Below are 24,439 nucleotides of genomic sequence, written 5' to 3' on the forward strand. Positions count from 1 at the left end.
GATCATCCCTTCTTGTGTTGCCATTACAGGAGCTTTTTAAGGGTCTAAAACTTTTGTTTTCAGTATCTTTGAGCCTCTAGAGTCTAGGGAGATAACATTGATGGTCCTTCATTTTAATCATTGGTCTTTGAGTCTCTGGTCCTTTGTTCTTTTCCCCAGCTGTATCTTTTGAGCTTCCTCTACTCAGACCTTACTCTTTTCCCGGGGTTGCTTTAGTGAACATTTCACCTTCGGAGAAGATCCTGTGAGATGTCAAAATATTTAAAGTAGATATTTACTCTACTTGACTTGGCTTCTAAACCCAGGCAAACTGGGATACTGTCTGTTTGACAGCTACTGCTGTCCTGTGTTTCTAATATTATTGTTAAAAATTACAGACTCATTCTGGACCAATAATTCTTCATCAAAACACAAAACCAGAAAGTCAGACTTCTTGGTAAACATTTCAAAACTACACATCTATAAAAAGAAAAGCCTCAGCTCCCTTTCCCTCCCAGATTCTGTCACAGCATTTATGAATAATAATCCCACAAAAAAGACAAGAAAAACATCAGCCACAAAGAGTAAAACGGGAAAACAGGCATCTACAGTGTATTGCTGAAGGAGACAGGGGACACTCAAAGACACAGCTGGCATCCCTGACAGGCCACATCCAGAAAAATGAATGTCAGGCTCCTTTACCCTATTCCACACATGCTGTCACTTCAGAATAAGGTCTATCCCGTGATCTTTGCATTAGTACATCCCAAACGATCTAATCAGACCCAATCTCATGTTTTCTGTAAGTGAGCATAGAGGACACCAAAACAACCTTCCTGGCCATGTTTCCCCTTTAATCTAGTCAACCGCAATCAGCACATCCCAACCATGACATTCTTTTTTGCAACTGTTGTTGATTTTCAGTTATTGTCACAGACTGGCAGGAGGCAGACAAATAATAACTCATAGGAACTTGGTTTGCTAACTGACATATTAATAAAGAACCTACTTATTAATAGGGAAATGTTACTTTAAAGAAAAAAATTCGATATTTTTCAGGAGAAAATAGTGAAAGGCATACTTTCACTGTTATCTAGTACTGTTTTTTCAAGATGTGGGTTTTTCTTTTAATGTACAAGAAACAAATGCTACGTAGGTTAAGAGAATGCTTATGGAAATCTCCATCCAATTCATTTACATAACCTGCAAGCTGCATAGTAGCAAGTCTATGAAAACAGTGATATGTTTCATAACTGCATTCGTTTTGATGTTTTGCTCCAAAGCAGTGGGACATTAGCATTACTGTCAGCCTGGGGATGTTTACTCCTCCTTTAAGAATCTTCCCTATGGGTAAGGGGGTGAAACACTGAAATGGCTTGCTTCTGCAGAAGCAAAGAAGCTGTTCTCAGCATAGCTAGTTTTAAATTCTCTCAAAGAATGATGTCTTTGGCTTACTAATAGACCCCATTTTCAGCAGCTACAAGATACAGCGTATGAAGCACTACATGTGGAGGTGCCCAGGCATCAAGCTGCGTCTAGACTAGCAGAAAAAAATACAGGCTATTATTGCCAGAATCGGAAGAACCTGGAGCACCAGTCAGGGCAGTCATGCAGAGATCAAGAACTCAGGAGCAAGGAACATATTCAATTTCTCATAGGAAATATTGAAATCTACTGTCAGAGTTAGATGCCTGCTTCTAGGACCTGTTTGTTAAGTATTTAAAATCAGATTCTGTGCACTTGTTATAAACAACCTAAGTTCCCTACCCCTTCATGGATAAATCACTCACCATGCTACAACAACATTGGTTGTTTTGTTGTATTTCTCACCTCAAATATTTGCTTGCTAAGTATTAATACTGATCACCAGTATTAACATGGAGGCTGCCCTAGTGCCTAACATAAATCAGCAAGTAATACATCACCATTTTTATACTGTCACAATGCCTGATACAAACAGGTAAGCAGCACTGATATCTTCTATCAGCCAATCAACTATGATATGTGCCAACCATACAAGAAAATATTGGTAATATTTTTATTTATTTCAAGAAGTTTCAAAATATCCATTCTATTATTGTTGAAAAAAATAATTCTTCCCAACAGTATTCTCAAACTATCTAGGAGAAGACAGCTTATATTTGGTCACACAAAACAAAAAATATCACAGTCAGATAATGTTACTTTTCAAATATATTTTCTGCTGGTCAATATTCCCACATACTCTTTTCTGATGGTCAATATTCCAACATGCATTCACTGTGTAGTCTGCTATATTTGAAATCTCAGCATCTTTATCCAGTTTCTTGAAGAAGCTACATAGTAGATGGTAACAACAGAAACCAGGGCCTTCCTGAATGCAATTCTCCCTAAACTCAGTACACTACGTTCTACTGATCCCACGGCTTGTTAGTGGCTCCACAGCCCATTCTCCTGGTTTCCTATCTTTCAGCCCACCTCAGACCTCCCCTGTATACACTCGCCTTCCAGATAAACTCACTTTGCAAACTCAAACAATTCTCAAATGCTAACCTTCATTCTGAGTACACCTGCTACACATAGCTAGCACAGATGGAACATTCCTGTTGAAGATCTGGTGCACTCTGTCTCCAGGACTATATCCCTTTTGAGTTTCTGTACAAAGGTTCCCTACTTAAGAACATCTCCAGTCTCTTTGTCTGACTTCCTCAGGTCTTGGCTCCCTAGTCAACTTTTCAGTGAGGCTTTCTTAGTCCAGCCACATAAAAAAAATGATATCCTTGTGCCACATCTTTCTGTCCTTTGCTCTGCCTTATTTTTCTCTAGGACTTGTTGCAGGATGATATCACACACACATGAGGGGCAAGAAAGGGAGGGAGGGAGACTTTCTTGTGTTTATTGACGTTATCTTTTGCCCCATTTTAAAACTGAACCTCCAAGAGGTATGTAGACTTTATTTTGTGTTGAAAGCCATGAAGAAACAAATAAGTACTGTTTTGATAAATAAGTGTGAAATAAGTGTGTACCATTATTAGGATTCATTTGGAATCATTGTTTATTTTTGATGCAATGCCTACTGTCAACCACAAAAATTATATTGGCTCAATATCATTTACTAGTAGAACACCTTCTCCTGAACTTGCACAGGCTTAAGGTTAACTTTCAAAGGGATGGGAATACACAAGTGACTACTCAGGATGAATGCTGATACACGCACACTCACACACACATATATATACATATATACATACATGTGTATATATACACACACATACACGTATGCACACATGTGTGTATATATATATATATATATATATATATATATACACACAATGACCACCAGGACTAACCAAGAAAATATAGCTTGTTGGAGGCATGGTAACATTCCCCCAAAAAAGTCTCATGAGCAAATGTAAAAATCTTGAGCAGAAATTCTATTGTGCCACTCACTTAGCATTAAAAGAAAACTTTAAAAAGTGTTTGAGTCTAAGCTGTCATAAGTAAAACCCTGGGTTATTCGTTGATTTACATTAGTGAATGAAAGGATAAAATAAGCATTAATTCAGCTGTAGATTAAGAGAATTTTAGGAGAATTTTGTTTTAGGAAGCATACATGGGTAACTCCAAGTTGTTTTCTGCCTGGAAAGAATAATCAACAAGCAGAATAAATGTGATTTGAATATAATTATAAAACTATTTCAATTGAAAGCTTTGTCTATGATTAAATATATGTTTCACACTAATAGTTTTCTTATTTTGTTATAATCGTTTGTAAAAGATTCATTAATCTTTTATAAAAATCAAAAGCTCATTTACTATACTATATAACGCATTATAAAATTAAATCTTATTTGTAAAGTACTTCATAAATAATGGTAAATAAGCCACATATGAGATGTAATGCTCATTAATACCATATGTTTTAGAAAATTTCTTGAAACAAATACTTTAATTCCTCTCTCCCAATGGATGTTGTCTTTCCCTGCCTGATGCCAGTATTTTGTATTCTTGTTTGTTTGTGTTTTGATGTTTGAAACAGCATCTCTCTATGTAGCCCTAGCTCTCCTGAAACTCACTCATTGTGTACACCAGACTGGGGTTAAAAGGTGTGTGCTGCAGTTTTGGCTACCGGATGCCAGCCAGTATTTTACAGTTAATTTATGTGCCCTTGAATAACCCTGGAAGAGGCTACAGGTGAGCCTGCTTCCTAGAAGTACTTGTGAAAAACATTCAACTTCCTACCGTGGACATGATACTATTTAGGAACAAGGAAAATCTAATAAGTACCTGACTCAAGGTCAGTCAGAGAACTGAAAACCAGGTCCCAGAGTTTAAACATGGGTGCCCTCTAACTTATTATCTAGTCATTAACATTTACTACTTGGTATTGCAAATTTCAGAATTAAAATGTTGTCCTTTGGACTGTGAGATCCTTGAGGGGAAACAATATATGCTATATTTTCCTTTACAGTCTGTGTTTAAGGTCACAGTATGGTCTCACAGTTGACACTGACTGAGTGCCCAGGAGTGAATGAGGACCAAGTAGAGAGCGGTTTACTAGGTTCCTTCAAGTATAATACCAAATCACACGGTGATGGAAAGATGGGACCTTCATCAGTATAGAGGTAATGCTCAGAAGGTTATAAGGCTTTGAGCTTATTAAGATCCTACATTGGATAATTTTAGCTTCTTTGTAAAAAAATAAGGTATTCATAAGTGTGAGGATTAATGTCCAGGTCTTCAATTGATTCCATTGGTCAACCTGTCTGTTTTTATGCCAATATCAAACTGCTTTCATTTCTGTAGTTCTGTAATAGATCTTGATGTCAGGGATGGTGATAACTCTGGAAGTTCCTTTATTTTACAGGATCGTTTTGGCTATCCTGGGTTTTTTGTTTTTCCATAGGAAGTTGATTATTGTCTTTCAAGGTCTGTGAAGAATTGTGTTGGCATTTTAATGAGGATTGTATTGAATCTATACATTGTTTTTATTAGGATTGTCAGTTTTATTATGTTGATCCTTCCTATCCAAGACCATGGAAGACCTTTCCATTTTCTGGTTATCTTCTTCAATGTCTTTTTTCAAAGACTTAAAGTTCTTGTCGAACAGGTCTTCCACAAGGATGACCCTAAGCAATAAAGGAGAGGGTGCCCAAATTAGCCTTGCCCTGTAGTCAGACTGATGAATATCTTAAATATCACCATAGAACCTTCATCCAGAAACTGATGTAAACAGAGGCAGAGACCACTGTGGAGCACTGGGCTGAGCTGCCAAAGACCATTTGAAGAGTGGGAGTAGTGAGAATATGATCAGAGATCAAGATGTGAGGGGACACCCACTGAAACAGTTTACCTGAGCTAATGGGAGCTCACCAACTCCAGTTGGAGAGGGAAAGATTCAGCATAGGTCCAAACTAGTCCCTTTGAAGGTGGGTGACAGTTGTATGCCTGGAACAGACTGTGGGGCCACTGGCAGTGGCACCAGGATTTATCCCTACTGCTTATACTGGCTTTTGGGCTTTGAATGGATATCTTACTCAGCCTAAATATAGCAGAGAGGTTCTTGAACCTTCCCCTAAGCAATGTGCCTTACCCTCTCTGAGGAGTCAATGTGGGAGTGGGATGTGGAGGTAGGTGGAGGAATTGGCAGCAGGGGAGGGAGTGGGAACTGAAATTGATATATAAAATAAAAAAGATTATTTTTCTTTAAAAAAAATAAGAAAAGAAATTTTTAAAAAAAAATGTAAAAGAAAAAAGGATCCTACATTGGATTGCAAACTTCATGATGGAAAACTTAAAAATTAAATAAAATCATTGTCATAAGCCCACAGTCATAGAACCTATAAGAATCACAATTTTGTTCAGATGTCTGCTCAACTAAAATTGTATGTGATTTCTCTGCTCTAAAATGGATGCTTTTTAAGACTCGTATACTTGGAAATATATGTGTACACACACTCATATACGTATGTACAGCTTGACAAGTCACAAGATGATAGACATTTTAGTACTGAACACTCAAAATGGCTGTCCCATTGCTAAATGATATTATTCATATTTTTATTATATTTAGTCTTTTCAGACATATAGAGAATGTGAACATATTTAGAAAGAAAGAGAGGAAATAGCCATGCAAAACATCCAGCAGATTTGTCATAAGGTTTATATAAATTGAAAGGCTATTTCTTTACTAGTGATGGAAGAAGTGGTAAGAGAAGACATGTTGAAAGAATTAACAGTAAAATGTGTATATGAAAGGCATCTGCTGCTACCCATACTGTATTTTACATGGATTGAGAAGAAGTTATAATAATACATGAAAAAGTGCTATTACCCAATTGCCACAGTCATTCTCCTCTCTTCAACACTGTAAAATCAAGACTCTTGGGTGATAAAGTCAGTAAGTACATCCCTGTACCCTGAAGTCTTAAAAGCTTAAAATGCACTGTTTTTTGTTTTGTTTTGAGAATCCAAGCAAGGATAACATTAGTAGCCTTTATGGAACAAGTCATCTAATTGGCAATATTTTACACAACCGTCTCATGGCAAGAATAAATCTCATCATTATGTTATGTGGTCCAATACAAGGTGATCAATGTCTTTTACCACAAGCAAGTTTTCTGTTTGCCTTACACCAAAAATGACCTGACAACCAAACAATTTAACTGGATGGATATGGATGTCTGTGGGCAATATCCTGAAAAAATTTAGAGGCAGGACAGAGATTAAAGCGCAACAAGAGACCTCATGATTAAGATTTTATTCTTACATGCATTTTAGTTATAATAAATGCAGTATGAAATAATATATTGTCCTTTCTTCTCTGCTTAATTAATGCATTCATTTAAAGGAAACAAAAAGAAATCAGCATTACTCATCACTTGCTGTGTCTTGATGGATATTCTAATATTCTACGTCTTTATTTTAACCCAACCACATTCTTGAAATAGCTAACCTGCTCACACTTAGGGCAGGAGACATTATAACCCAGAGCTTCAGCGAGTCTCAGAGGTCAGAGAAATCCTACAACTGAGTATTACTTCTCTGAGCTATCCCTAAGGAGGCTTGATTCCTCACTGCTGATCCTTCCAGCACTGACTTCAGGTCCTGACCTGGGAATTACTGCCATGGTTTGTTGACCTCTCAAGAGCAAAGAGAATGGAATTAAGATACCAGTGTTGAGAAGCAGCAGCCCTACTGCTCAGAGTCAAGTATGATTGTGTTCAAATAAGTGAAAGCAATAAAACTGTAAAAGAATTATGTCTACTTCTACCACAAACTGCTGGTTACCCATTGATGCTCTGATATATTGTCTTGAAGTAATAAAAACTCCCTCAAGAGTAAAATGAGATATAAAACAACATTTTAGGAGATAATGGCCAAATTTGAGCAACTGTAGCCACTGGATGGGGAGGAGTATGTATCTCAGCTATGAGATGATAGGAAAGAAATTCCTTGAGTATGTCTGAGGACAATGGCTTTTCCTATTCAGTATGACTTATATTTATAACTTCATTATTTTTATAAACCAGTCCCAGTTTTTCTTCATTCTCCTCTTATAATTAATCATTTTTACCCAAAATTTCTCTTAAGTAAGCATGTGCCTTCTGACTCCTCGTTGGATCTTGATTTTTATAAATACTGGACTGATTTGGGAGATAGCTGATTGAATGAAAATATAATATAAATCCACACTTACTACTAAAGTAGAGGATTTTCAAGAGACTTAAAAGCATATTAACATGTGCCAGAATTACAAAAAAAAAGTGTGTATTTTATTCAGAGAGTCACAAACTTGTATGGATATATAAGCATTGTGCACACACACACACACACACACACACACACACATACACACACACACTCATCATTTCACAAGATTAACATTCTGTACCCATCCCTGTGTTTACAGTTATGTTTTAACATCGACTGTACCATTGTAATAATTCTATCTGGTGGATTCTGAAGACAAGGCATGCTCCTGGGGAAAAAGTAAATAAAATCATTGTAAATCAGTGCATTTCTTTCCTTTTTTTTTTCTTTTGTCCTTTTTTTTATTATTTAGATAAAAGGAACTATGGAACCGTGATTTTAAAAATGTTCCTGTGCTTTAACCCCTGGGCTCTATAGTACACAGCTGTTGTGGACATAGTGGTTTAGAGGTAGTGGGGTCACAGTAAAGCCCCACAAGGATAAAGCAGTATCGTGGAGATGAAAGAGAAATATCACACATCACGTTTCTCATTTGATACTTCCTGATCCATCACATTTGGAGTTTCCTGTAACTGTGAAAGACACCCATAGAAAATGGCGGATATAATCAAATCTTTGATTCTCTCCAGCTTGAGATGGTAGCATTTTGGAAGAGACCTAAGCAGAGGCCTCTGCTTTTAGTAATATATGACTTAAGTAATAAGTGTCAGACTTTATCAGAATCTGGCACTGTGACATACTGCAGGACAGGGTGCTGGTTGAAGCTATTATTACCTTTTATGTACATTCTCCAAAATGTTGTTAAGGAAATGTAATTGTCAATGAGGAGTCTCATTTGTCAGTTTACATTGGGTTGTCAAAGGAAGCTGGCATGTAAACAATTTAGATAGCTATCCTAATCATCTAGTTCCGTCAAGGGTCTGCAATGCATTACACAGTATGATCTTACTCTTGTGTAGAATACGCCACTGTCCCCCAATTGTCTGGAAGCTGAGTGCACTTTGCAATGTATGTCAGTGTCAGGATCTTGAGTTTTAATAAAGCTAAAAATATCCCACAGGACAATGAATTTTGCATATACTGATTTCAAAGCAGGATGCAATGCATTGCTACCATACACATCCAGCTTTCTCATTAAAATAAAAAGAGACCATCCACAGGAAACTTCAAAAACTGACTTAAGATACTTTATAGAAACACACTTAAGATACTGTGTTAGAAACAAAAGAGCCAGCTTTTGAATATGTTGGGTGGCTATGATATACCCAATATTGCACTATCAGAATGGACACATACCCACACCCACAAAGGGCACAATGTACAATGGCTGCCCAGAGAAGTTTTCCTCAATTGGCAGACTTAAAAAATAAAAATTTAAGTTGTTGTATTTTTTCCCACAGTAACAAATTCACAAAATAAGACAGCAAAAGTGCAAGAGAATTTTCAAAAGCTACAATCGTACACTCCATGTCTTCAATGCATATTGAACTTGAGATGCTTTCCACTAAAACTGGCATTCATCCAAGGGAACAAAGTCAGTCTCAAAGACATTCTGTTTTTAAAAGCTGAGTATGTGTGCAAGGTGAGATTCACAGAGGCACAATTGTCATGAGTAGCTCTTTCTTTATGAAATAGAATGATTTGATTCCTAAAAATAAACGTAAGTAAATAAACCACAAATGTGCTTATTTTATAAAAACTATATTTTTTTCTACCCTAAATGATACCTTCTGGATTTCTTCTAGGCTGAAAACACCATGCTAAGCAAACCTCGGAAAATCCATCCATGAAACAGTGCCCTTTTCTTTGGTGATCTTATACTCTAAGAGAAAAGAAAGGTGAGTAAATGAGTAACTAAAATAAAGTTTGGTAGAGTCATGACATGTTAGGAACAAGCAGAAAGGCCAGTGAAGATATAGTGATAATCAAAGCACCAGGAGTTTGGATTAGATCTTAACTGGTGAATCGTCCAGGACTGTATAAGGCAGTCACTGAAAATAGCCATTATTAAAAATTAAACGAGATGAAGTTATAACTATATACACTAGATTTTAAACAAAATTCACAGTATGTTAAATCATCCCATACTAATTATTTTACTGCATTACATTATTATTGTACCCTTGACATTGTTTAGTTTTGTTTGATCTATGTGGTGGTAATGCCATACTATGTTGTTATGGGTGAGGTCTATCATCAGCTACCTTGGTGTTTGCTTTAATGAGGTTATTTATTATGCCAAGAAACTTCGCAAGAATAACAGAAGAGGTTGGGGTCGGGAGGAGGGTACAGGAGAGAACCTGTACCTAAATTATACTGCTTTATCACTAAAGACACCTAACCTAAGCCCCTTGCAACTAAAGTCAGGGAAAACTGAGGGGAAGAGGAAAAGGTAAAGTTGGATACTAGATGCCATAGTTGAGGATTAGCCTCCATAATCTGAATCTAGTTCTATGAACTAGAAACGTTTCTGCAGTTGTTCTCGATGCCCTCATCTGTTGTCACGGTCCTGCAAGCTGCTCGCCTGCTTTTCACTTTGAGACACTATAGGGCTATAGTATTCAGCTCCAGTTTAATACACTCACTGGATTTTGTCATCCCAGGGTGAAGCAAGATGAAACAGCTCTTCTCAGATTAAAGCTCGTAGAGACTTATAGCCATTTGCTATGTTCAATGAACCCTTTTATGGAGACTGACTGCAGCAGACTAAGCCCAGAGCAAAGGGACGCAGAGTTACCTCTTAAGTCTCCACTGGGATCTATTGTATAACTGAGGAAAGGATAAATCTGCTGTAAGTCAATGATGGTTGGGAGCCCTACAACACCGCAGTATGATCCAATCCAGTTTAAATCACATCCCAAGTAATATCTCTTATAGGTCCTTCAAATACTCTTCTTCCAAATTATCTTTATATCCCACTATACACATCACATACAGTACAAATCTAAGCAACAAGGAATACATATTTCTAATGCCTGTTCTTGTCTGATTGTTTTTTTTTTTCTAAGAAAAGCTCCTGTGTTACATCACCTTAAGGTGTGTAGCAGAAGCTGGCCTTGAACTCCTGACCCTCCTGCTATATATGTTTTCTAAGTACTTGGGATATAGGCAGAAACAACCATGTGTGTCTTACTAAATCTGTTTGTAAATATTTTTTAATTCTGTGTATATATGCAGAGGAGTACAAGTGCTCAGAGATGCTAGAAGAGAATTTGGGATCTTTGGAGTAGAAGTTCCAGGATGCCCTAAGCTGTTTTATGTAGGCGATAGGAACTGACCTTGGGTCATTTGAAAAAGTAAAAGTGTTCTTAACCATCGAGTCATCTCTTCAGCTCCAGAAAGCCATTCTTGATTTGGTCCTAATATTTGTTATAGGCATAATTTCTTACTGAGTTTTCTAATTTAGCTTTTTGGAACTCTTAAGTCTTAGTCCTTGTCTTATCATACCATTCATCCCACTTATTTTTTTCTTCTTGCATTGTTGAGGAATAAGCCATGGGCTTCATATACGCCAGGCATTTATTTTAACATTGATTGAGCCACACCAACCCCCAGTCCCTTTTTCTGACAGGCTTAAACTCATATATCAGGGTCCAATTATTATGTCACTTTCTAAGTGAACCCTCAAGCAAAACTCCATTATTTCTCCCCTTCTCAATATATTTGATGGCATTTTTCCTCACATTTCAAGGATAACAATGATCCCACGACACCATAAACATACTGAAGATTTGTCTGTGGAACCTGAGCTTCCTGGAATCCATGTTGCATCCCCAGAGCTTAGTATACTGTGCTGCTTAAGCTCACACTCCACATATGTGAGTAACTAATCTTTGATTTGCTGAACACTTTAAAGCAGAGCAGAATTTCTCCTTTGGTTTTCTTGATTCAAACTTTAATTAAGATTATATCTTAGCCTCTAGTCAGGGCTATAAAAGCACATTCTGATCATTTGCTCCAATCTTCTCACTTGATTGATAGAAAGCAGGCCTAAAGTTGTTGGGTGATCCACAATGAGTCAAAAATAAAACCTAAGATCTTCTTACCCCCAGGCATTGCCATTTACCAATCTTCAGTGACATATTCTATTAGCAACATTGTCCTAATATGCAAAAAATCCAAAGTTCCAACTCCTGTCATACCAGACCTGAAAAACACAGCCAAGGGATTGTAGTGATTTTGCAGTTTAGTTCCAGGGCCTTGTAGACACAGAGTCCTCTTTCCTCTCATTGCTATTTCTTTTACATTCACCAAAATAGTTTTGAAGTAGCCATCTAATAAAAAGCAAAATAGAAAAGGAAGTTCACACCAAAATCACTAATGCAAGCTATTCCATTTTTCTCCTGTCTCCCTTCCCTGACAGATGACAGTGAGAGAGACCATAATGATGGAAACAAGTACCTGAGTGAGTGCAGATGTTTGGAAAGGGCCAAAGGACTGTGAGTGTGCAGGTGTGACATCAGAGGCTATTCTCATAACCAGAGACAGATTGAGGCTGGGATGATTATCTGGGAATCAACCAGGCTGCTTAGTACTGGTCTCAGAAAAAACCTTTGCCTTTATAGCCCAACTCCTGCAAGAGGTGCTATGACAAAGGGCTTCTGATTCCTAACTTGGAGATTTTTCACATATTATTATGATTATTATGTATCATTCATAACACATAATAATATATATCCAGGACATCCTGCAACGTGGATGAGCTCTTTACACATACCACTTCAAGTTTCTTTTAGTTTTCTTTTGCTTTTTTTAGTAATGGTTGTTTATCTGATTGACTCATTTAAGAGAAGGTCTCAAGTAACCCAGGTGGTCTACTAACCCTCTATGTAGCCAAAGATGGCCTTGAACTTTTCATTAGCCATGAAGCTTTACATTAGGCCATTGTTATGCAAGAATAAAATATATATTGAACGTAATTCCACTATACCCTGCTATCCTCCCTCTTCTCCCCATCATGGCCTCCTGTTAGTATGTTTTGTTTTCCAGTTTCATGTGTCCATTCATACTCTAACTGCATACATGACCCTGTATATCTATAAGGCATGGCATGTATAGATAAGTAGAAAGATGGAGTATTTATCCTTCTGACACTGATCATCATGCATATCCATTCTCCTGAAGTGACATAAGTTCATCCATTGTTCTGACTGAAAATATATACATACCTTTCTTTACTGGTTTTCTGTTGCTAGGCATCTGCCTTGGTTCTGTAACTCAGCAATTATAGGTAGTTCTGCAATAGACACTGATGCACAAGTGTCTCTGTGATATGTTGACTTGAAACATTTTAGATAAATACTGAGAAGTGGTATAGATCTGTCATACGGTAGATTTATTTTTAGCTTTTTGAGGCATCTCTATACTGTTTTCCATAGAAGCTTGACTAGGTCACCCTCCCATCGGCACCTTACTGGCTTTCCCTTTGTTTTGCATTCTTAACAGCTTTTATTTTCTTCCTGACTTTCATTCTTACTGAGGTGACACAGACATACAGATCAATGCACCAGAATAGAAGTCACAGAAATAAACCTACGCAGTTATTCCCACCTGAATTTTAGAGAGATGTCAAAAATATACATCGGGGAATGAGCACCTTTTCAACAAATGGTGCTGGCAAAACTGAGTATCCACAAGCAGCAGAAGAAAACTAGAGCTCTGTTTTTTGACTCTGTGTTAAAGTTGACTCCAGATGAATCAAAGACTTTAAGTGGCATAACCAATAGGACATCAGTGTCTCAGGAAACTGTGTCAAGAATTGACAGTAGGACCCTCATGAAACCAAAAAGCTTATGTACAACCCAAAAAATATCCACAGACTGAAGAGACAGCCTAAAGAGTGGGAGAAATTCTATGTTAGGTATACAACTGACAGGAGATTAATTTCTAGGATATATAAAGAACTAAAAATAAAAAAGTTAAGATATTGAACAAATTGTCAAATGCGCTAATGAAATGAGCAGATAGATCTCAAATGATGAAGAGCAAGCGGTTGGAAAACACAAACAATTGTTCAAACTCACTAACCATCAGTGAAATAGAAACAAAAATTGCACTAAAATTCAATTAGACTGATCTTGTTTGAAGAATAAGATCCAAAAATATAACGTGATTTAATAAAGGTCTCACAGCTACAGAGACACAAAGCAAATAAGACATTCAATTTCTCAGTTTCTGAACCAGGATACTTCTTGGTGAGGAATACAGGGTTATATTTTGCTTTTAGACTTCGTCACAGTTGACTGACAGCTTAAAGTTCCCAATCTGTAGCTAAAATTAAGTAGTGCTAATCAATTTCCTTGTATATTTTTATTAAATACAAATTGTACGGAAATAAAGGAAGCAAAGAACTCTACAAAACTGTCTTAATAACGGGTTCCATTTCATATATAAAATGTTAGACATTTTCAAATCCATAATAAGAAATATTATTGAGAAGCAACACAAGATATGTGGAAACAAAAGAAATGAAATGAAATCACCTGCTTGTTCACTAAAAGCTACTGGAAGAAAACCTTGAGTAAGATTCTGCATTTAGCTATATGTTAAAAATAGATGAGAAACTCATTATTTAATGATATAGTCAAGACAAAATTAGTTTTAGCCTTCTCAAAAAGATATGTAATCATTGCTGCATGAATTTAAGTACACTTACACTGCATTTTTAAGTTATCCTATCAGAAAGTTAAGAATGTGTTTTATTTTTACATATGTCCTGCTTTTCACATTATCTCTACTCAAATTAATATAAATTTTCATGACATTGTGCTAAGTTTTCGTTTCTCTAACTCTACCAAATCCTTCTGGCCAATTAAATTCAACAAGACTTCATGATCTTTTTTCCAATATCAAAATCAGCCTCTCAGTCTGAACCCTTCCTTGTCTGACCCTACTTCTCTCTCTTCAATATCCAGTTGTATGTATCACCTATGTTGTACACTGATGATAACCTACAACTCAAGAGGAAAGGAAAAGTGGAAGAATTAAAAAAAATAAGTGAAAGTGATGTCATCTTGTGAGTATTGAGTAAGATTATTAAAAGTTGAAAACACTTTGGTGCACTTGTAGTAAAAGCAGATGCCAACCACCTCAGTGAGAAAAAAAAAAAAGTAATCCTGACAGGTTATCCATTACCACGAGGTGGTAAGGAAAGGTAAAAATATATAAACAGTATTAGCACAAAGTTCAGGTCAAATTTGTGCATCATTAAAAGTTAAGTAACTAAATAGGTTTTCTTTGTAATATCTGAATGTTTGTTTCAATAGTTATCTTCCTAGATCAGCACCAGAAGATCCCAAAACCTTTTATCTTTGTTATAGAAAAGTACACTGTGGCCAATGCTTGTCAAAAATAAATATGTCACTTTACCTTATATATACATTGTGTTCCTCATAAGAAGATTTGTTTTCCCACCAATTTGCATTTTACATTTCTATTAAGGGCCTACTCAAGACAGTCAGATGAGTGTCTGAACAAGTCAATGTCTGGATGTCTTAACTAGTAAACCAAAGAGGCAGAGAAACATGGCCAAAATAAATAAATAAAATAACAAGTGATGGTAACAGAGCACATTATTCAGGTCAGGAGGAACAGGATCTTCTATAGGTAATTTTTCTCTTGGCTTTGGAGGGCAATTTCATTTATTCTTCAAAATTTAATTTCCTTTAAAATGTGTTTTAAGTACTTATGCTTTATAGAAAAGTATTATCTAAAAAGCAATGCTCAGTACTTAACTTGAATCAACATCTTTAAAAGACTCGAGTTCATATGCTACTTTGCTTTCTTTTCCTCAAAAAAATTTAAGCAGTTATTTAACTGATTTTCAAAAAATATTTATAATATGTATGTGAGATTCTTGCTTAGCAAAGGTAAATAATAACCTTAGAACTATTCAAAATATATTTCAATGTCCTAGACGTTATCTTCATGAAGTTAATAAACTACCGGTGCAGAGAAAATCCCCTAATCATCTCATGCCATTGTAATGTGGAGAGAAAAATTATCATTGCTAAAAGGTACGATTCTGTCCAAAAATTTTTCCTGGTTGTCTCCAATAATGCTTTTGAAGTAAATCCTTTATGTCACAGCCAATTTTCTGCTTCTCTTATTAAAATCTAACTACCATTATGCAAAAGGAGGAAGAATTGAATAAACAATAATGTTCAAACAAAAGCATCCAGTGGCTGATTCATAGCAAGACCAAATATCCTATCTACAAAGAAGCAGAATTTTCTGATTTAATTTGCTTTTATAGTCAGTCATTAGAGTAATTGGTTTTAATCCCTGTATATGTACTTAGCTCAGAAATGCTTCAAATACATAAATGACATCCCAAGAAGATGATGAACTCTAGGCAACATTTATGTATTCACATACATACAATCATATGTGTATACTTTCAAACCTATATTGCCAGGTCTCTGTGGAGTCTGCCTTATTTGATTCAATCAACTTTGGAAGTAAAAAATTTGGAAGAAAACTCTGTGTACTACACATGTACAGATTTTTTTCCTCACCATTATTCTGTGTGCATACAATGCAGTAACTATTAACATAGCATTTGCAATGTAAGAATTATAAGCAATCTGTATTTAAGGGGGAAGCATAAAGGGTATATGCAAATATTATAATATCTCATAGAAGAAGCTTAGCATTCATAAATTTATTATCTATGAGGATCTGAAAACTATTTCCTATGGATTCTGAAGAATGACTTTACGTACACACACAAATATATACCTTGAAGAAATAAAGATGCAAATATGCACATTTACTGATATCTTCAGTAATAAACTACTTATGTATAAGTTTATTATGAATACATAAGTACATATACTAATTGCCTATTTACTACAGATGATTTTTTATGAACCAAGAATGAAGTAGTATTTCCATGAGCTTTCTGTCCTTCCCTCTCTCATATCTGACTTCTACCTACCTCTTTGCCTCCAACTATCTCATGCTTCTTCTCTCCTTCCATCATTTCCAATTGCTCTATCTCACTCTATTCTTCTACTATGCCCTTCTCTAATTATCATATGGCCTATGTTGGGAACTATTATATCTAGACCATTTAGTAGTAAGTCATTAGAGAAAAACCTTACATCCAAGAGGCTCATTAATACTGAATGTATCCATGTTGAATGATGAAAATCTTACATTTGTATAGCAGCTAGTTCAAAATTGAATAATGTTTGAGTAACATTATCACTTGAGTGCCATTGGGAAATTATTTAATCTCACTAAGTTTTTGCTTTTCTTACACAGAAAACGGTAACGATTTAAATTTCATTGAATTTCTTGAAATTCAAATAAAATAATAAATGAAAAGATCCTACTGGGGAAAGCCCCTATATAAACATTGCATTTCCACTGTATTCTCCTAGAACCAACAAAAAGGAGATTAGCTTGAGATTCAGTCTTGCAGTCACATAGTCAAAAAATGTCTTGTGTTTTGCATTTCTCTTAAACTAAAACATTTTCCAGAATAAAAAGTGCTTAATAAATACTTGTTGAAAAATAGTTTCACTGATGCCAAAATTAAAGGAAAGTTTGAGAGATGGTGTCCTGTATTAATCCACGATGCTCTAAAGTAAGTTGCTGCATAAGAAGACAGCTGACCTTGAGAAGAAATTAAGTATGCTAGACACTCAACAGAGTAGTAGGAACAAGTATCTCAGTACAAGCTTATGCCAAGAAGGTTCTTGGTCCTCAAGACCATATGAAAACTGTCCACTGTAGCAAGTCAAGGCCACTCCTTCATTACAGGAGTAGGGTGGAAAGTTCATGATATTTGATGACCTAGTTTCAGCAAGAAGTAGTTACAGAAAAGAGTATGTCCTCCCTACCTCTCCCACAACCGTCTGAAATGCTAAGTCTAAAGGAAACTCCCTAGTTTAGGAAACAAAATGGAATATCAGGAAAGTGGCTCAAGTGTATCAACAGGTAGATTTTATTAACTGAAATTGTTCTACAATATGATAGGGCACTTGATCTGCTTTATGCTGAACAAAGAGGTATCATATGGCTCTAAGAGAAAATTATTACTTTTATGTCACCCATTTGGCCTTCTTGCTTCTGCTAATTACTGTTGGATCTTGCATCATTTATGTCTTAGCTAGATGGAAATTTGTCTGGGTACCAAGACTTCTAATTTCTGCATTCTAGTTCATTGAATTCCTCAAGTGTATTATGACTCAAGAGAAGGGGCCTAGGGAATCTATCCAATCTAGAAACATCCATCAGCTACCTAATTTCCTCTTTGGATTCCCTGGCAGAGTTCATACCACAGAACAGAAGGGGACTTGATTTCCTCTTCGTGCAATGGAGGGAGACTCTACATGGCTCACAGAGAACAGTGTTGTTTTTCACTCAGGAATAGTCAAAGAAAGTCTGAGTGGTAAAGGAAGGAAAACAATTATATTTAAACAGTCAGAATTGGTATGAGTCCCTATTTTCTTGTCCCCTTCGTTGCATTGGTAGTTCCTTTGCTGTTTATTTTCCCTACCTTGACTTTTGAACAATGGTTTCTGAAAGCAATTATAAAATTTCTAACTCAGCAGCTAAATACTGTTAAACCAATGGACCTGAGGAGCCAGTATGAAAACTTGAGACCAATTCTCTGTAAAGCTGATGAGTTCTAATGATTTAGAGATCCCTCTACAGGAAGAGTGGGGAATGTTTAGGGCCAGTCAACTTCGCTTTTTTCCTTTTCTTAGTTTAACATAATGTTAGTATCTGATCATGTCCAAAGCTAAAAATCAACTTGTTGGGTTTTTTTTTTTTTTTTGGACAGGTTCTTCCTTTATAACATTGTGATTTACATATCTTAAATTGTTTCCATTGTTTCATGATATGTTTCGATAATTGACTGGTATCTTCCAGTCAACCCAAATATGTCAACCCAAAATATGTACCTTTCCTATGGTTATAAAAATAACAGCAAATTCCATTTTGTAATCACCTTCTTGCCTATTTCCCTGTCTCTAGTCTTCACAGCATCACAGCACTCTCGTACTGTGGGAGACTGAAAGATTGGTTAGGCCTTAAATAAGCTTTTACTTTGAAGAAAAAAGTAGATAAAGATGAAAAGATAAAAGAAAATATAAGCTCCAGGGAAATTCTGTACTATATGGACACTAAGCCTTAGACTTGGAATGATCCCATATTGTTCTCAAATATCTTTATTTTAAACAGATGATTATATGGTTATATCAAGAGAAAAGTATATGAGAATAAAGAGTTGAGAAAAACACTGATATTAAAATATGAAATGTTGATATCAGTTTAAATAGAAGGCATCTTAAAATTGTTTCTTCTCCAGAATAACTTTACATCACAGCAAGCTGATATTATTTACCTAATAAATACTAGTATTGAATAACTACCAAGTTTTCTTTACAGAGATGCATGTAATATCAGTTTCAACATTGTTTTGGTACTCAAGCAAGCATTGGACAGAGAGTATCTCAGTACAGACATTATTGAGAATCCCAGGGTTGCAGATTGATGTTGCTATGACAAAGCCTCCTGACCCCTTAGCACTGACAAAGGCAATTAATTTCTTTTGGAATGATTCTATAGTTCCCATCTGACATTCTGGATGGTGACTTTATCCCCTATATGGATGGATTTTCACTGTTGATTAAAGGCAACAGGCAGAAGAAAGCCACAATATACCTGACAATTATGCTCCTCATTGTCCTCTAGGAAGTTGGTGTTCTACTATATCTTCCTCAGTCTCCTGTGAGTTTTCTAAATGTGAATCTGTATCTCAAGTTCCAATTATTTGTAACACTGACAGGATGCAGTTACTAAGATAAATGTGCATTAGGGCCAGCCAGCCATACTCACAATTTGTCAAGACAACAGTGTGTATCTGACAATCAGTCCTCAACGCTTTGAGGTAAATGAAAATGTCCATAGAATTCTATCTCTTGAGTAGTTTTCAAACCAGAATGGCTAAATTATATACATATGGGGAAAGAAAAAAAAAACCTTAAGATACTTCCGTATTCAGTGCAATAGATTTATAGACAATATAAACACATTTGTAATCATAAAGAAACATACACATAGAATTTGGATTTCGATGCTTCCCAAAGGAAACATTAAGACTTTTATTGACCTAGTTTTAGGATCAGGATGCATCATGGAACATTCATAGGTGGAGCCCTTCACATCTACAGTATTTAGAAGCTTGTGCTCAAACTGTACTGTGGGACCACTGCCCATTCTGTGTCTCAGCCTCCTGGCTGGAGACATGAGCAAGCTACCCTTCCAAAAGTTCCCGTTTCATGAACCACCTTCACAACAAGTAACTGAAACTCGATGAATTTGGGCTGAAAACTCCAGAACCACGAACCAAACAAAAGAATGATCTATATCATGACTTCCTTTCAGAAATACACTCATAGGTAGGAACTACAATTCCAACTCCTTATTAGCTTCCCATCACTCCTATCACAAAGCAGTGCAAATTTGGAAGCAGAGAACACATCACCTTGATTTACTCTTCATTCAGGAGGCCCCACTCCTAAGTGGGCCCCACAAGGACAAAACCAAAGCATTGGAGGCTTGCATTCCTCTGGAGATTCCGCTGAAAGCTTAGCTTTTCAGATTCCCCAGGACTACAGGGTTCCTTAGATAAAAGTCATTTGTCATTCAAAACAAGTCTGGGTAGGTGGAGTTTTTTCCCAGACTTACTGCTGATAGTGAGATTCCTGGCACCTTCTTTATTTCAGAGTCCTGTGATTACAGAAGCAGGTTCAGGTAAACCAAGATCACATTTCCTCTGAGGAAATGCATCTTCTAAGTCTCTGTTTTCAGGTACACTGAAGTACCGAGGACTACTTTATGGGGAATGAGTGACTTTATCCACCATATTATAAATGTATAGCACTGTATCTGCGTACAACTACTTCAGGGGAGAATACACATTAGTTTGTTTTTCTGCCTTTAAAAGAAATACTATAAGCCACTCAATGTTAGTGGTCAAAGAAATGCATCCATGTTAGATTTGTGCTTTACTGTCATAATGACAGGAGAGAAGATACAAAGATTATTCTGTACAAAAATGGACTTTGCTTCTTCCTTCTCCTCCTCCTCCTCTTTTGTTTTTGTTTTTCGAGAAAGGGTTTTTCTGTGTAACAGTTTTGATAATCAACCCCTTTTCCAAACTATCAAAAAGAAAAAGAGGGAATATGCAATTTAAGAAAATCAGAAGTGAAAAGAGGGACAGAGGAAATCCTGAGAATCATCAAGTCATATTTCAGAAACCTGTACTCCACAAAATTAGAAAATTTAAAGGAAATGGACAATTTTCTGTATAGATATCACATACCAAAATTAAGATAAGCAATTTAAGTTTAAATTAATAGACCTATAACCCATAAAGAAATAGAAGTAGTCATCAAAATTTCCCAACCAAAAAAAAAAAAAAAAAACCCAGGACCAGATGGCTTCATCACAGAATTCTTCCAGATTTCAAAAAGGAGCTAATACCAATACTTTTCAAAATATTGCACACAATAGAAGCAGAAGGGACATTCTCAAACTCTTTATGAGGCGACTGTTACCCTAGTACACAAACCACACAAAGATTCAACTAAGACAGAGAATTACAGACCAATTTCCCTCATGAACATTGATGCAAAAATACTCAACAAAATACTGGCAAACCTGGAACTTTCTTTGTAGACCTGTCTGGCCTTGAACTCACAGAGATCTACCTGCCTCTGAATCCCACGTGCTGGGATTAATGGTGTGTGCCATCACTGCCCAGCTGGTCTTTCTTCTTAGCTTCTCTTACAGCTAATGAAATTCTAGAGATGTGATGGAAGAAGCCCAGCCATGGCAATGAAGGCTAGGAAGCTGAGCTTTGAGTAAACTATGGGTTAAACTCAACCACAGCTCTACTGCAAATAAATTAAAGGTAGATAAAACGTAGAGGACATCTTTCTTGACAACCAAACAGTGGGGAAGTCTATTAGTCAATTATCAATCTCAGCTGCGACAAAAAAGTATGCCATTTCAAACAATATGAAATTAATGCTTTACTTTGGCCACATTGCACATACCTGATCAAACTGAATTTGTTGATGCCCCATGATAAAGCTAATAGAAACTGTAATTTCCAATGTTTTCAGCAAGCCTTTCTTCATGACTCCTCAACCGACGATCATGTGATAAACATTTCCTCAGTTTTTTAAGACTTATAATTTTACTCTTCTATGGGTCCTCACTGTGGTCCTCATACTGATTTCAGATAGCTCTGTCCTTTACAGACTGCAGGGTTCTGCTAGACACACTTCTGTCTTAGTGTCTTTGGTCTCCACCTTTGTGTATCTGCTTTGCCATGTTCACCAAAAGGCAATGTTTGGTGCATTTTTATTATCTTAAATAGAACCAAAAAGCTAGGGAGACCTTTCTAGCTCAATTTGATAGCTGCTAAAAGACTGAAACCCTTAACTAGCTGCTTTCCTGGGCCACACCATAGGAACTAAAGAGGAGACTGGGCTATCTGAAAACCACAAGGCTCTATACTCGAAAAGCCAAGTACATATTGAATGCTTGGTGTTCAGACTTTAAAAACTAGAACCACATTCTAAAACTTCAAGGCAGCGACTGACTGGTAACAGATGTCAATAAAGATGTGTTGAATGAATCTAAACATATCCTAAGTTGATACATTTTGTTAATAAAAAATTAAAAAGAAAAGAAAATACATTCTCCAGCGCTTTAGAGAAGGCCACTCTAACATGGCGCCCTCTAAAGGTTACTAGTCTTCCAAATTATGTGATTTATTAAATCATAATGATCTGAGGTATTTTAATTCAGGAATGCATTCACAGTGGCCAGAAAATTTTGTCACAAGTGAAGAAACAAGTTTTCTGATTGTTTAATTTTTAAGAAAACTTTCTTTTCTCATTTTACATGCCAATCCTAGTTTCCACTTCCTCTCCTTTCCCCATTTCTTCTTCCTTCTCCCCACCTTACCACCTCATCCTCTCCTCAGAGAGGGAAAGACTTCTTATGGAGAGTCAACAAAGTCTAGCACATTGATTTGAGGCAGGACCAAGGCCCTCCCCACTATATCTAGGCTGAACAAAGTATCCCTCCAAAGAGAATGGGTTCCAAAAAGCCAAGACAAGCAATAGAAATAAATCCTGGTCTCACTGCCAGTGGCCCCAACAGTCTGCCCCAGTCATATGACTGTCAGCCACATTCAGAGGGCCTACTTTGGTCCTATTCTGGTTCCCTCACTGACCAGCTGGAATTGGTAGGCTCCCATTAGTTCAGGTAAGCTGAAGAAACAAGTTTAAAATATATTTTTTTTTCTTTTTATATGTGTTTATTTAATTGGCATGTGGCCACGTGCATGCCAAAATTTGTGTGTAGATCTGAGAGGGTGGCTAGTAAAAGTAGGTTATTGTAGTCTACCATGTGGGTTCCTGGAACCAATCTCAGCTCATTGGGCTATGTCAAGAGCCTTTCCAAATGAGTCGCCATGCTTCCCCTAATGATAGTTTCTGAGATGAACACCACCAATGAAGAATTATGAAGTGTTGCCTAATATCTTTGACATTTTGGTGGTTCTGAAAGCAAAACTGAATGAAGAAGGCACAGAGCTATGAATAGCAGAGAAGGTTCCACATAGGTTATAGAAAGCTCTCCAAAGATAAACTGATAATAAAAACAAGTGAAAACAGAACATGCTTATTTCATGGTGCAGGACAACATGCCCCATCACTTAAAATAAGAGTCCAATAGAGATTTTAAAGACATGTAAGAGATCTCAGAGCATAATAACATTTTATACCCGAAAGATCACACTTTTTTTAAATAAACATTCATATCAAGAAAACTGAAAAATAAACCTATTCTGCCTTGACAATATAGGTTTTCAAATGAAAATGGTAATTACAGGAAAGAGTGATTATATTACCTGAGTGGCTCTGCAGTGAAGGTGACTAACTATCCAGGTTACAGTATCTTCATGCAGACTTTCCATTTGAAATTGACCTACTTTGGGGAGCCTGCATCCTCAAACACTGACAGGAGTTATATTTTATAGGTCAATAGTAAACCACAGAAAAACTAAATAAAACACACTCCCAAAGCAGCAAGTCTCTAAAGGACAAAGAAACTTCTTAAGACTTGAGGTACAAGGGGAAAAAGTACAAAGGAAAACATAAATAATTGAGGGAAATTTTAAATATAAACATATTGAAAGTAGGGAAACAAAAACAGAATCGAGTATATACAAAATACCATAATCACTGCTATACTACAAGAAGGAAAAATGCAAAATTGTTTTTCTTAAAGTGATGGCCATTAAACAAAACTGCTTTTAAAGTATTCAAGACTTGTTACTAAAATATATTACTCAGTTTTTAAAATAATTACTAAGTAAATGATTGAAAAGATTATATTTATGATTCTTCATTGTAAATCTTCTTGTGCAATAAAAATATTAAGAAGACGAATCATTGCAAGTGTTATTTCTCAGGGTTGATATTATCTGAACATGTTTTCAAAATTCAGTATAAGCGTTAGCATGAACAGAGAGTGAAGCTCATTTCCCTGTCATCATTCCCTGTAGTGATAAATGAGAAAATCATGCCTGGTGTTCTGAACAAACCAAAAAAGACAACAAATGCTTCTCCTAACCTCATTTCTGTCAGAAGTGGGTCTTTGGGTCCTATCACCATTGGTCATTGCTGTTTTCTGTGACTAACTGCCCTGGTGATTGTCTATGTCCCCTAAA

The 24,439-nt window shown here is 36.3% G+C and overlaps 1 protein-coding gene and 1 long non-coding RNA gene across 3 annotated transcripts in view; one reads left to right on the forward strand and one right to left on the reverse strand.

Annotated features, from left to right (window-relative positions):
- Nucleotides 1–9,507, forward strand: part of LOC121442274 — a 30,848-nt gene extending 21,341 nt beyond the window's left edge. Inside the window, exon 3 of the long non-coding RNA XR_005973542.1 lies at nt 9,417–9,507. This is a non-coding gene — a long non-coding RNA (uncharacterized LOC121442274). The remainder of the gene's footprint in view (nt 1–9,416) is intronic.
- Nucleotides 1–24,439, reverse strand: part of Kcnip4 (potassium voltage-gated channel interacting protein 4) — a 1,070,438-nt gene that overhangs the window by 871,313 nt on the left and 174,686 nt on the right. The window lies entirely within an intron of this gene.

This window comes from Microtus oregoni, unplaced genomic scaffold (assembly GCF_018167655.1).
Source record: "Microtus oregoni isolate MIOR12 unplaced genomic scaffold, Mior012 000090F_ref0000504, whole genome shotgun sequence".
NCBI classification, from domain to species: Eukaryota; Metazoa; Chordata; class Mammalia; order Rodentia; family Cricetidae; genus Microtus; species Microtus oregoni.